Genomic DNA, 12,481 nt, shown 5'->3' with positions numbered 1-12,481 from the left:
AGTGGCCGGACTGGAAGATTCCGCCAGCAGAGGCTTCCAGAAGGTTCTTGCTCTGGTTTTCAAAACTGAAAACCAGTCATAATGACTGTACCAGAACACGGAGACAAGGCTGGCCACCTATTGGTTCACCAGCTGAGAAAGCAGGCAGCCACAAGGGAAATAGCGCAGGTTAAGGAGAGCAGAGGCAGACTGGTAACAGAGCCAAAGGAGGTCAATCGGGCATTCGAGACCTTCTACCGGGGACTGTACGCCTTCGAGACCCCAATGGGGGCGTGGGGATGAAACAGTTCCTAGATAGACTGGAACTACCAGTTGTGGGGGAAGACAGACGGGGGAGCTGGAAGCACCAATAGACCTGGGAGAAATCATGGAGAGCATCAGCTCCATGTAGGCGGGGAAGGCACCGGGACCCGAGGGGTTCCAGGCAGACTTCGACAAAACGTTTGCACCAGTCCTGGCCCCACACCTAAGGGACATGTTCATGGACTGACTGGCAAGGGGCACCCTGCCCCCCATGCTAGCGCAGGCCACAATCTCACTGATACCCAAAAAAGGGAAAGACCTGACGGAATGTGGATCATACAGACCCATTTCATTGCTGAACATGGATGCGAAAATACTCGTAAAGGTCCTGGCCAATCGGCTGGAGGGCTGTGTACCAAGGTGGTCGCAGAGGACCAAACGGGCTTTGTCAAGGGTCAGCAACAACGAACATCAGGCGGCTGCTGAACGTAATAATGACCCCCTCTGGGGAGGGAACACCAGAGATGATCGTCTCCCTGGACGGAAAAGACAGAGTTGAATGGAACTACCTCCTCGAGGTACTAGAACGGTTTGGGCTAGGAGCGTCCGAACTAACACCATCAGCTCGGAATACTTCCAGCTACAGAGAGGAACAAGGCAGGGCTGCTTCGCGCTAGTGATTGAACCCCTGGCGGTAGCCCCGCAGGACGCAAAAAGCTGGAAGGGAATCCGGAGAGGAGACAGAGAACAGAGTCTCACTCTATGCAGATGACCTGCTCCTCTATGTCTCGAAGCCACAGGAGGGACTGAAGGCAATACTGCAAATACTGAAAGATTTGGAACCTTCTTGGGCTACAAACTTAACCTGGGCAAAAGCGAGGCATTCCCAGTGAACCCAAACGGGGGAGGGACAGAGCTGAAGGGGCTCCCGTTCAAAACGGCCCAGAAAAGATTCCGTTGCCTGGGGATCCAGATAGCCAGAGACTGGACACTGATCCACAAGTGGAACCTGACCAGCCTGGTGAAGGAAGTAAGAAAAGACCTTCAAAGGTGGGACTCACTGCCACTCTCCCTGGCTGGGAGAGTGCAGACGATCAAGATGAACGTACTGTCAAGGTTCCTCTTCCTGTGTAGATCCATTCCGATCTTCATCCCCAAGGCCTTTTTCCAAAATGTAGAAAGTCTAATCACGGTGTTTGTGGGGGAGGTAAGGACCTGAGAATTCCCAAACTGACACTGCAAAGAAGGAAAATCAAAGGGGGCTTAACCTTACCAAACCTACAATACGACCACAGGGCAGCAACGGCAGAAAGAGGGAGGGGATGGGTACTGTAAGGTATATTTCTGCAGCTGCTTCTAGCTCTGACTAAGGAGGGCGATGGGGGTGGCGGTTTAGATAACATTTATGTTAGCAACAGTACTGTTAGTGGGCAGCTATGTAACCCGCCCAAGGCCATTGCGCGCGGAACAACCTTTATCAGTGTGTGTAACTTGAGACTCGGCAGAATGCGCCTTCTCCAGCCATAACTCAGATGGCTGTACGTGTTACAATCCTAGAGTAAAAAACAATTTGATTGAAGCCTTACTGTGTCGACTCACTCATTGAACTGAGATTTAGCCTAACAAATTGGTGACCCCGACGTTGGGGGGGAGTCGAACACAACTCCGTTTAAGATCGCAGAGACAATTAAAAGCCGGCTAAAAAGAAGGTACGGAGTCAAACCTGTTAAATCAAAACTCCAAAATTGAAATTTTAAATTGTGTAATAATTGTCTCAGTGATTGAAAAAGGAGACAAAATTAGAAGACGACCATAGCCGGACGTCAAACGCCTTGGGATTGTGACACGTAAGTGTTAAGTTGAACTTAAAAGTCCTTAAGGTGTAAGATTAATGATTTCCTTCGACCAAATATTAGTGATAATATTTACTCAAAGTCTTTACTTAAAAAACTGTCAGATCTCAGAAGTAGAGTGAGAAGGAAGTAGAGGACATGTTATTACCTTCGACCAAATATTAGTGATAATATTTACTCAAAGTCTTTACTTAAAAAACTGTCAGATATCAGAAGTAGAGTGAGAAGGAAATAGAATTATTACCTTCGACCAAATATTAGTGATAATATTTACTCAAAGTCTTTACTTAAAAAACTGTCAGATCTCAGAAGTAGAGTGAGAAGGAAGTAGAGTTTTAGAATCGGAAAATTGTTTTGTTGCCTTGTGACAAGAGGACATTACCTTCGACCAAATATTAGTGATAATATTTACTCAAAGTCTTTACTTAAAAAACTGTCAGATATCAGAAGTAGAGTGAGAAGGAAATAGAATTATTACCTTCGACCAAATATTAGTGATAATATTTACTCAAAGTCTTTACTTAAAAAACTGTCAGATCTCAGAAGTAGAGTGAGAAGGAAGTAGAGTTTTAGAATCGGATAATTGTTTTGTTGCCTGAGAGATCTGTCACGTGAAGGTCGGGCATTGAAAACAAAACAGTTTTGGATCTATTATCACCGGTTCATAAGAGACTTGAAATATAAATGTCCGCATTTGAAAACAAAACAGTTTTGGATCTATTATCACCGGTTCATAAGAGACTTGAAATATAAATGTCCGGTAACATTAGCGCGCGAAAAGAGCATAAAAATTTAGAAGAAAAATGGCCACTGGGGGAAAACTAATGCATTAAAATTGGGTATAAAATTGACAGAGAAAGAAATAGTTAAAACAGCCAACGTCTTAAAAAAAAAAGGACGGCACATATTGGAAAATAACCAAGTCATTAGGCTATCCGCCTTGAATCTGTATATTAATCCATGTGAGTTTAAGCTATATTCAGGCCTTTGTGTGAATATTTTCACCCCTAACATTTAGTGTAAGTCTGGAAGGATTTGCTGAGCTGGATGCCGCTCGAGCCGGTGGACAAGGCGAGTAGTCAAACCTTTGACCGCCTAAAATTAGAATCACTTGGCAAGGCGGACAGACGGTGAGGTAACATCCAATAAATCTAGTATCAAGGCCAAATGAGTAAAAAAAGTCAGTTTAAAACATTTGGGTTTTTGAAGAGCAAACTACTCTGGTAAAAAAAAAACAATGATAAAAGATGGGTGTGATTTCTGTGGAACAGAGAAAAATGGTGAGATACACAGAAGTAAAGATAAGACAAATAAAGTTCTAAGCACAAATGATAAATTAAACCTTCATACCATTTGGAAGACAGGCTGGTTTAAAGGAATTGAGCTCTAACTCCTTTAAGCATGTCAATAAAACGAGTAAAGATACTGCAGTAGGTTCTGCAAACTAGCATAAAGACCTCACAAAACTGCCAACAATTACGGCTAACGACTGTCCCAGAATGTCTCAAGGAGAGAAAAAAAAATCTAATTAAGTGAAGTCCAAAAGATCAGAAAGGGGCTAAAGCACTCAATTAGTTTTGTTCAGGAATGTCTGAGGATGACTAACCCCCCGCCCAAAACAAAAAAATGGGGAGGAAAATCAATACAAGGTTACGGTTAGAAACTTAAGAATGGATACATGTCGAGAATAACTTCAGATCGTTTCAAGCCGTCCAGATAAATTCAGCAGTAATTCAACTCACTTGAAATAAAAGAAAAATAAACATCCAGTAATGTCTCTTTCCAAAAACCAGTTAAACAACGAACATTGAAAACTGAAAGAAAGGATGGGTAATGTATAAGGTCACATAACGGATGGAGATGGCATCATGCCAAGTTCTCCACCACTTTTGATTCTGTACAAAAATTTAACCATTTCAGCAAGCAGGTCATCTGCACAAAGAAATATACATCTCTAAGAAAAGCTAATGCCTCTAAAATTAATCAGTAGAAATTGACTTAAATGGAATGACACAGATAAAGTTTTTGAAGGAGAATGAAAAATTTTGTTCAGTATTTTAATTTTGTTCCATTTTAGAGAAAGAGAGAGACAGAGTTACGTAGAGAGAGTTACGTAGAGAGAGAGAGACTGATAGAGACAGCGAAAGTTGAGAGAGCGAAAAAGAGCGAGTCAGGGAGAGACAGAGAAGGGCAGGGGTAGTTAGATAAAGGTAAAGAGAAAGAGCGACAAGAGTTCCAGAGACAGACACAGAGAAAGAGAGAGAGAGAGTTTTAGGCATCTAAACTTTGTTCTGAACTATTCACAGTCTTTGTATTCAGACTTTGACTTCAGACCTTGACTTGTTACGAGCTGTGATTATTTGAAAGCTTCAAATTGTCTACGCATTGTCTTTAAAGATTATAGTTTGAGTACAGTTAACAATTTTTTTTTCTTTTCAAAGGCTATAATTTTAATCAGGGTGCAAAATCACGTATGTAAAAATAAGAAAATATTAGTTTTATGGTGTTCAGTGGAGGTTAGGATAGTTGAAATACATATGACAAATATGATCAAGCCGGTGTTTCATTAGTTCAGGGTTAAAACTTCTCTGACACAAAAAATCATCAGTAGGGTGAAACTAAACTGTCTCACAAAGCAGATGTTTTAATTATGAGATTGCAGAATGACTTATAAATAACAGATGGGTAAATGAAATATGTCCATGAGTTTCAATAACATATTGTGTTCCCTGAAAAACTTGATAACGGGAATTTGGCAGCACTCCAACCTTTACTCCCAGCCATTTGAGTGAAAAATTTAAAAACAAGTTTAGAGATGCGAATGGCATCATTCCAATTTATGCACCCACTATACGCCCCTTTTTGTCTCTGCAAGACAGTCAACCCTTTCAACAAGCTTTTGTGTGTAATCCAGAAGATGTCTTAACACTCCCATGCTGGTTTGCCTGCGAGTTGCTGGTTTGCCTGCGAGTTCTGGCCTTTTAAATTCTGATAAAGTAATGAACAGTCCACACAGCTGAAGATGCTTTTTAATTGGAACTTACAAATCTTAAGTTTTGAATTTTCACCCTCTTAACGACCCAGGACCCAAGACCAACCCGGAGTGGGTGCAAACATGGGAAGATAGGGAAATTGAAGTGAGTCAATATATCAAAATGCTCGGTAACATGGTCACTTTAGTTTCGCAACAGGTGAACAACGCGGCCGGTGACAGAGAAGAAGGACAGGAGAGTCCGATAAAACAAGGGGACCTGGTGTGTATCAGAAAACCCGGAAAAAATCCCGTGGGCTGAGGGCATTCGCCAACCGGGAGGAACTACCTCCTAAATACCAGGACATGAAGATATTTTTGACCAAGAAGAGTACTTAGAAGCTGAAATGTGAAACTGGGGGGGAAGGGAACGAAAGAAAAACGCGCGGGTTATAAGGGGCAAGGCAAAAATTGTATATAATGTACACCGCCCCTGGGAAGGACTTGAGACTCCGGCGGGTCGAGCCAAGAGGATTGGGGGGTCCTCACCTTCCTGAGACCTCAGGACCCAACCAGGCGGTATAGAACGCTTGGCAAAAAGGGTTTTTTATTTTTGCGCGCGTTTCAAAACATAGGGGGCGCGGGAAGTAATTGTTGTCCTCATAAGAGGACAAAGGAGGGATTGTAAGGTATATTTCTGCAGCTGCTTCTAGCTCTGACTAAGGAGGGCGATGGGGGTGGCGGTTTAGATAACATTTATGTTAGCAACAGTACTGTTAGTGGGCAGCTATGTAACCCGCCCAAGGCCATTGCGCGCGGAACAACCTTTATCAGTGTGTGTAACTTGAGGCTCGGCAGAATGCGCCTTCTCCAGCCATAACTCAGATGGCTGTACGTGTTACAATCCTAGAGTAAAAAACTATTTGATTGAAGCCTTACTGTGTCGACTCACTCATTGAACTGAGATTTAGCCTAACAGTACAAGAACCCGACTCAGATTGGGTACAAATGGAGGAGGCATCCATTTAAAACACTCCAAATAAAACACTTCCTCCGCAAAGAGACAGTAGGGTACCCCGGGGCCCCAGAAAGGACACTACTAGAGGACCTGATAGACACAAGCAGCGAGAAGGGGTGGCTAAGTGGGAAAATATACGGACAGCTACTGGACAGAGCCCGAACACCACTGGACGGGATGAGACAAAAATGGGAGGACGAACAGGGGACAGAGATAGGATGGGGACACTGGAGCGAAGCACTGAGCAGGGTGAACTCCACCTCCTCCTGTGCAAGGCTAAGCCTAATGCAGCTCAAAGTGGTGCACAGAGCGCACCTGACCAGAACCCCAATGAGCAGGTTCTTCCCGGAGGTGGAGGATAAATGTGAGCGGTGCCAGAGGGGCCCGGCCAACCACACCCACATGTTTTGGGCTTGACCCAAACTTGCTGGGTTCTGGACAGGGAGAGGCGGGGGGGGGGGGGGGGGGGGGGGGGGTGGGGGGGGGGGGGGAGAACAACAGGAAAGTGGGAGGAACAATATTCCAATCCGGAGGGCAGCGAAATGTACCTAGAGTCAGTTAAACAAAGGACAAATAAACCTCTCTGTACAATAAAGGAAATTAGCGCGGGTGAAATACAATGACTGTGCCAGCCACGCACAGTGAAGTATAGATCAGGATAAGCTCGGATAATGCCCTGTTATTCCTATCATTCAGTCCTTTAAATTTTGTCTGTGTGCAATACACATCTACATGATTTCGCCCCTGGCTGCCCGAACTGAAAGATTCAGTAGCAAACCCCCCCACCACCACAGGTTGGCCTGCACTCCCTGCTTGCTTGTACTGTGCCCCATATGCCAAGGTATTCCTGAATTATTCCCCCCCCCCCCCCAACCACAGGTCGGCCTGCACTCCCTGCCTGCTTGTACTGTGCCCCATATGCCAAGGTATTCCTGAATTATTCCTCCCCCCCACCAAGAGTTGTCCATCCCGTTTGCAAATCTGACTGGTCTCGAACAGCTTTGGACATGCACCTGTCTTGCATCCAGTGAAAGTTCCCAAGTGAGCGAAGTGACTTCTTCTGGATGTGTGGTAACGTACCTGACTGATTTGCCTTTGAGACAACTGTCACACTTAATGTTGCTGAATTTTCTCAACCAGCAATCAAACAAGGAAAAGCCGTGGGTGTGCTTGCTTAAAAACTGGTTTATTTTCATGACTTTACAGCGTTTATAATGGGTCAGAGGGAAGGCACTTGTCCCTCAGAGTGACCCGTCTGCTGCCTACAGCACCAAGCACATGACTTCTTGACATCACTCCTACATCATCATGCGCCTCACAGATTGGCATGTCCATTCTGTTAATCCTTTTACCCCATCTTCCCCCAAGTGTGCCGCCTACTTTCCAACAACAATATGAAACTAAAAGTTTGGCTATTTTCATGTTAATTTTTTTAACTATGCAGTGCTACCTCCTCTTCAGCGCTGTCACTGTGTTATGGTCAGTGGGGGTGGTATGAGGCTGATGGTTCGTAGGTGATTGGGGAACCTAATTGTTCGAACTGCAGCCTGTATGAAGAGTTCAGCTGAAGAGAATCCATTGGCTAGCGGTGTGGCCCAATAAAACAGCACCAAGGCCAGTGGAGGATTTGTCTGACAAAATCTCCGCACAGTCAACAGTCGAAACCTTTCGGAAGCACCAGATGCTGATAGTGCAGAGCAGGAGGAAACATGTTGCCAGTGAATGGAGGCTGAACTTGGTATAAAATGAAGCATAAACTGGACAGAGGGGCAAAAGCATGGTTCCTTCCTGAGAATAGTGTTCCTACATCTGGGATTGTTCCGTCCTGATAGTGCATTCCCAATGTAGCGTTCTTCAATTTGGGATGCTTCCATCTCACCATTAACGGTCCCAGATTTCAGAATCCTCCCTTTCTGATTGCTTCTTCCCAAGGATAGCATGCCTGGTTTTCAGATGCTTCCTTGACGGTGAGGGTATTGCTCGGTTCAACTTGATTCCTCCTCGTTAGCAGAGGCTCTGCAGAGAAAAAAAAAAGTTCAGCAGACAGTTAGAAACACAGGCCTGGAAATTCTGCATAGTTTGCCTGCCCGTGGGGGGGGGGGGGGGGGGGGGGGGGGTCAGTGGAACCCCCTTGGGCAATTCAAAACTGGGCCATCCACCACATTCTCCCCCCATCCCGATCCCCACCATCCAAACCTACAACGCCACCAAACCCCACCATTTACAAACCTACAAAAACATAGAATAACTGATCAGTTATCAATTCGTACCTCTGAGATGTCCCGTCTCCTCCAGGTACTGCTTGCAGTAGACTTCCCTCCTTCAAACATCAATAAGAAACATTATTAGTGAAATCTTTGAACTGTCTTCATGTCCCTGAGAAATATGATGACCAGATAGGCTGGGGTTCACAAAGTACATCCTTCTAATCAGAAGTTTCCAATAGATGTAAGAGGGAATGGGTGAGGAAGGGGGCTACCTAGGAATACCGAGCCCAATCCAAAACCCCAATTCCAATCACCACCCACCAGTGGTTCCCAGGTAAGTAACACCTTGACTTTGTGGTGAACGTATTGCTACGACAATTCACCACTGTATTGTATTGGATTATGTTGATGCCCCTGTGGGCTCTGCCTGTGGCTCCGCCCCCTCGGGGGTGGTATATAAACCTGTAGCCTGGAGGCGGCACTCAGTACAGTGCAGTCGCAGGCAAGCACAGATCTAGCTTATTAAAACCATTGTTCACTTCTACTAATCGTCTCGTGTGAATTGATGGTCGCATCAGATTTCAAAATTGTCTAAGGATTTTTGGGCAGCATGGTAGCATGGTAGTTAGTATAAATGCTTCACAGCTCCAGGGTCCCAGGTTCGATTCCCGGCTGGGTCACTGTCTGTGTGGAGTCTGCACGTCCTCCCCGTGTGTGCGTGGGTTTCCTCCGGGTGCTCCGGTTTCCTCCCACAGTCCAAAGATGTGCGGGTTAGGTGGATTGGCCATGCTAAATTGCCCATAGTGTCCTAATAGCAAGGTTAAGGGGGGGAGTTGTTGGGTTACGGGTAAAGGGTGGATACGTGGATTTGAGTAGGGTGATCATTGCTCGGCACAACATCGAGGGCCGAAGGGCCTGTTCTGTGCTGTACTGTTCTATGTTCTATGATTGTTCACATTTCAATAAAAATATTTCCAAAAATAAATTCCTTATTTTAAAATCCCTCCATACCCTTGGCCTTCCCAATTTCGGTAATCTCCAGCATTAGTGATCATGGCCGGAATTCTCTGGTCGTTGGGATTGATGTTTCCCACCAGCGGTGGATCCCTGCCAGCGGGCTTCCCAGCGGCACGGAGTGGTTTCACTGCGGAATCCCATTGACCAGCGGCGGGAAGATAGAATCCTACTGCCAGTGAATGGCGTGCGGCTCAGAAACACGCGACTGGGGGTTCAGAGAACCTTGCCCCGTATTTTCAGTTGCCTCGGCCCCGAGCTCTGGAATTCCTGCCCTACTCTTAGCCTCGTTTTTCTTCCTTTAACACTCTTCTTAAAACCTACCTCATGGAACAAATATTTGGTCCTGTAACCTAATATCCCGTTTTGTGCCTTATCTTGTTGTTGCGTTTTACCCTGAGTCTTTGATGGTTTGGAGGCATCACTGGTAATGCCAGCGTTTGACTTTTTTTTTCAAAAAATATACTTTATTCATAAAATCTATAATAAACATGACAGAACATTTCAAATTCTCTTGACTGTACATTTCCATCAAAGTTACACATGCCCTTCACATTCTTCCATTCAATTGGGATGACAGTCACACATATCCCTCTTTACGTTACAGTTCGTTCTTAAATATTTACATTGCCTTGTTTCTTTTATACATTGGAGTGTTAATGACCCAGACCGAGGGGTTTTACACTGTTACCAGCCCCTCGGTACATGCGTTGGAAGATTTTACACAGTGGCCTTTCCCCATTGCGCCTTGGCGGCAGCTGCCCCAAGCTTGAGTGCGTCCCTCAGCACGTAGTCCTGGACTTTGGAATGTGCCAGTCTGCAACACTCAGTCGAGGACAATTCTTTGCTCTGGAAGATCAGCAAGTTTCGGGCAGACCAAAGAGTGTCTTTCACCGAGTTGATGACCTTCCAGCAGCAGTTGATGTTTGTCTCGGTGTGTGTCCCTGGAAACAGTCCGTAGAGCACAGAGTCCTGTGTCACAGAGCTGCTCGGGGTGAACCTGGACAAATACCACTGCATCTCTCTCCAGACCTTCTTTGCAAAGGCACATTCCACAAGGAGGTGGGTGACCGTCTCATTCCCCCCACAGCCACTCCGAGGGCAGCGTGCAATGGTGCTGAGCCTTCGGGTGTACATGAAGAATCTGACGGGGAGGGCCCTTCTCACCACCAGCCAAGCTAGGTCTTGGTGCTTGTTTGTAAGTTCTGGTGATGAGGCGTTCTGCCAGATGACTCTGACAGTTTGCTCAGGGAACTATCCAACGTCCTCCACAGTCTCCTTTTCCCTGAGGGCCTCGAGGACATTACGTGCTGACCACTGCTTCATTGCCTTGTGGTCAAAGGTGTTTTCCTTCAAACATTTTTCCATGAGGGACAGGTGGTACGGCACGGTCCAACTACTTGGAGCGTTCCGAGGCAATGAGGCCAGGCCCATCCTTCGTGACTCCGGGGACAGGTAGAACCTCAGTATGTCGTGACACTTGGTGTTTGCATACCAAGGGGGTCCACGCACAGCTGCGTTTGATGGCCTATGATAATTCCCCTTGAACTAGTTCAAGGCACAGTTAAGAGTCACAAGTAGGCCAGACTAGGTAAGGATGGCAAATTTCATTCCCTGAAGGCATTAGTAAATCAGGTGGGTTTTAATGATAATCAACGATAGTTTCAGGGTCACCATCACTGAGACTAATTTATGATCTCATTCTTTAAAAAATTTATAATAATCTTTATTATTGTCGCAAGCCGGCTTACATTAATACTGCAATGAAGTTACTGTAAAAAGCCCAGAGTCGCCACATTCCGGCGCCTGTTCAGGTACACGGAGGGAGAATTCAGATTGTCCAATTCACCTAACAACACGTCTTTCGGGACTTGTGGGAGGAAACCGGAGCACCCGGAGGAAACCCACGCAGACACGGGGAGAACGTGCAGACTCCATGGGGTGCAAGGCCCACTCGTGTCTGACACTGTGTCACCCCTCACCCCATCTGGGGGACTCCCAGAATCTGGCACATCTTAATTGAAGGTTTATTTTGTTATTCTAGCCTCATATAGTTCCAGGCAGTGTATCACCCCTTCACACCTTCACCCCCCCCCCCCCCCCCCCCCCCCCCCCTCCCCCCCCCCTTCTCACAAACCCCCGACTCCCCTCCCTCCCCTCCACCCTCCCTTCCCTTTCCCTTAAACATAGAACAGTACAGCACAGAACCAGGCCCCTTCGGCCCTCGATGTTGTGCCGAGCAATGATCCACCCTACTCTAACCCATGTATCCCCCCTCACATACAAACACCCGTCAACCCAACAAACCCCCCCCCCCACCAACCTTACTTTTTAGGACACCTACGGGGCAATATAGCATGGGCCTAATCCGCACATCCTTTGGCCTTTGTCGAGGAAACCGGAGCACGCCGGACGGAAACCACGCACACACGGGGAGGACGTGCAGACTCCACAGACCGTGACCCAGCCGGGAATCGACCCTGGGACCCTGGACCGTGAAGCATTTATGCTAACCTCCATGCTATCTTGCTGCCCCGATGCCTTCTGTTGGTACAGAGGCAATGGTACCTTGTTTCTCCAATGGAAAATTAGTGGTTTGTACGATTTGGGTGTACAATTGTGATGGTTACTGTTTTAATAAAAAGATATGGCCAATCCACTTACCCTACGTAATTTGGGTTGTGGGGGGAGACCCACGCAGACATGGTAGATGTGCAAACTCGCATGGACAGTGACCCGAGGCCGGGATCGAACACACAGGTCCTCGGCGCCATGAAGCAGCAGTGCTAACCACTGTAACAACGTGCTGCCCTCCTGTTCCCCTTAGTTGAAGGGTTAATCGCGAGTGGAGACAGTTCAAGGTGAGGGACAGGAAGTTCGGGGGTGGGGGGGGATGTGAGAAAAAAATTTTACCAGAGGGTGCGAGGTCTGGAATGCACTGTCTGGGAGGGTGGGAGAGGCGGGTGCCTCACTCCTTTAAAAAGTATCTGTGTGAGCACTTGGGCACGTCTAACAAGTGCTGCAAATGGGATTCGCTGGGTGGCCAAGTGTTTTTCACGTGTTGGTGCAGACTCGATGGGCTGAAGGGCCTCTTCTACGCTGTGTGATTCTGTGACTGATATCTCGGCCTAGTGTTGTGATGGTGGGCAGGCCGATAACTTCTGACTGTCAATCT

At 46.5% G+C, this 12,481-nt stretch overlaps 2 long non-coding RNA genes across 2 annotated transcripts; one reads left to right on the top strand and one right to left on the bottom strand.

The window, feature by feature from the left end:
• The first annotated feature begins 1,579 nt into the window (after positions 1-1,579).
• Positions 1,580-5,999, top strand: LOC119976351. The gene is made up of 2 exons (XR_005462912.1): positions 1,580-2,090; positions 5,277-5,999. It is a non-coding gene; the product is annotated as an uncharacterized LOC119976351 (long non-coding RNA).
• A 1,251-nt stretch (positions 6,000-7,250) lies between these two features.
• On the bottom strand, positions 7,251-8,410 carry LOC119976615. Its single transcript, XR_005462951.1, has 2 exons — positions 8,356-8,410; positions 7,251-8,101 (listed from the first exon to the last, which is right to left on the bottom strand). It is a non-coding gene; the product is annotated as an uncharacterized LOC119976615 (long non-coding RNA).
• Positions 8,411-12,481: the final 4,071 nt, after the last annotated feature.

Source organism: Scyliorhinus canicula, chromosome 13 (assembly GCF_902713615.1).
Source record: "Scyliorhinus canicula chromosome 13, sScyCan1.1, whole genome shotgun sequence".
Taxonomy (NCBI): domain Eukaryota; kingdom Metazoa; phylum Chordata; class Chondrichthyes; order Carcharhiniformes; family Scyliorhinidae; genus Scyliorhinus; species Scyliorhinus canicula.
The sequence above is the reverse complement of the archived record's forward strand: the minus strand, read 5'-3'. Positions and strand labels throughout refer to the sequence as shown.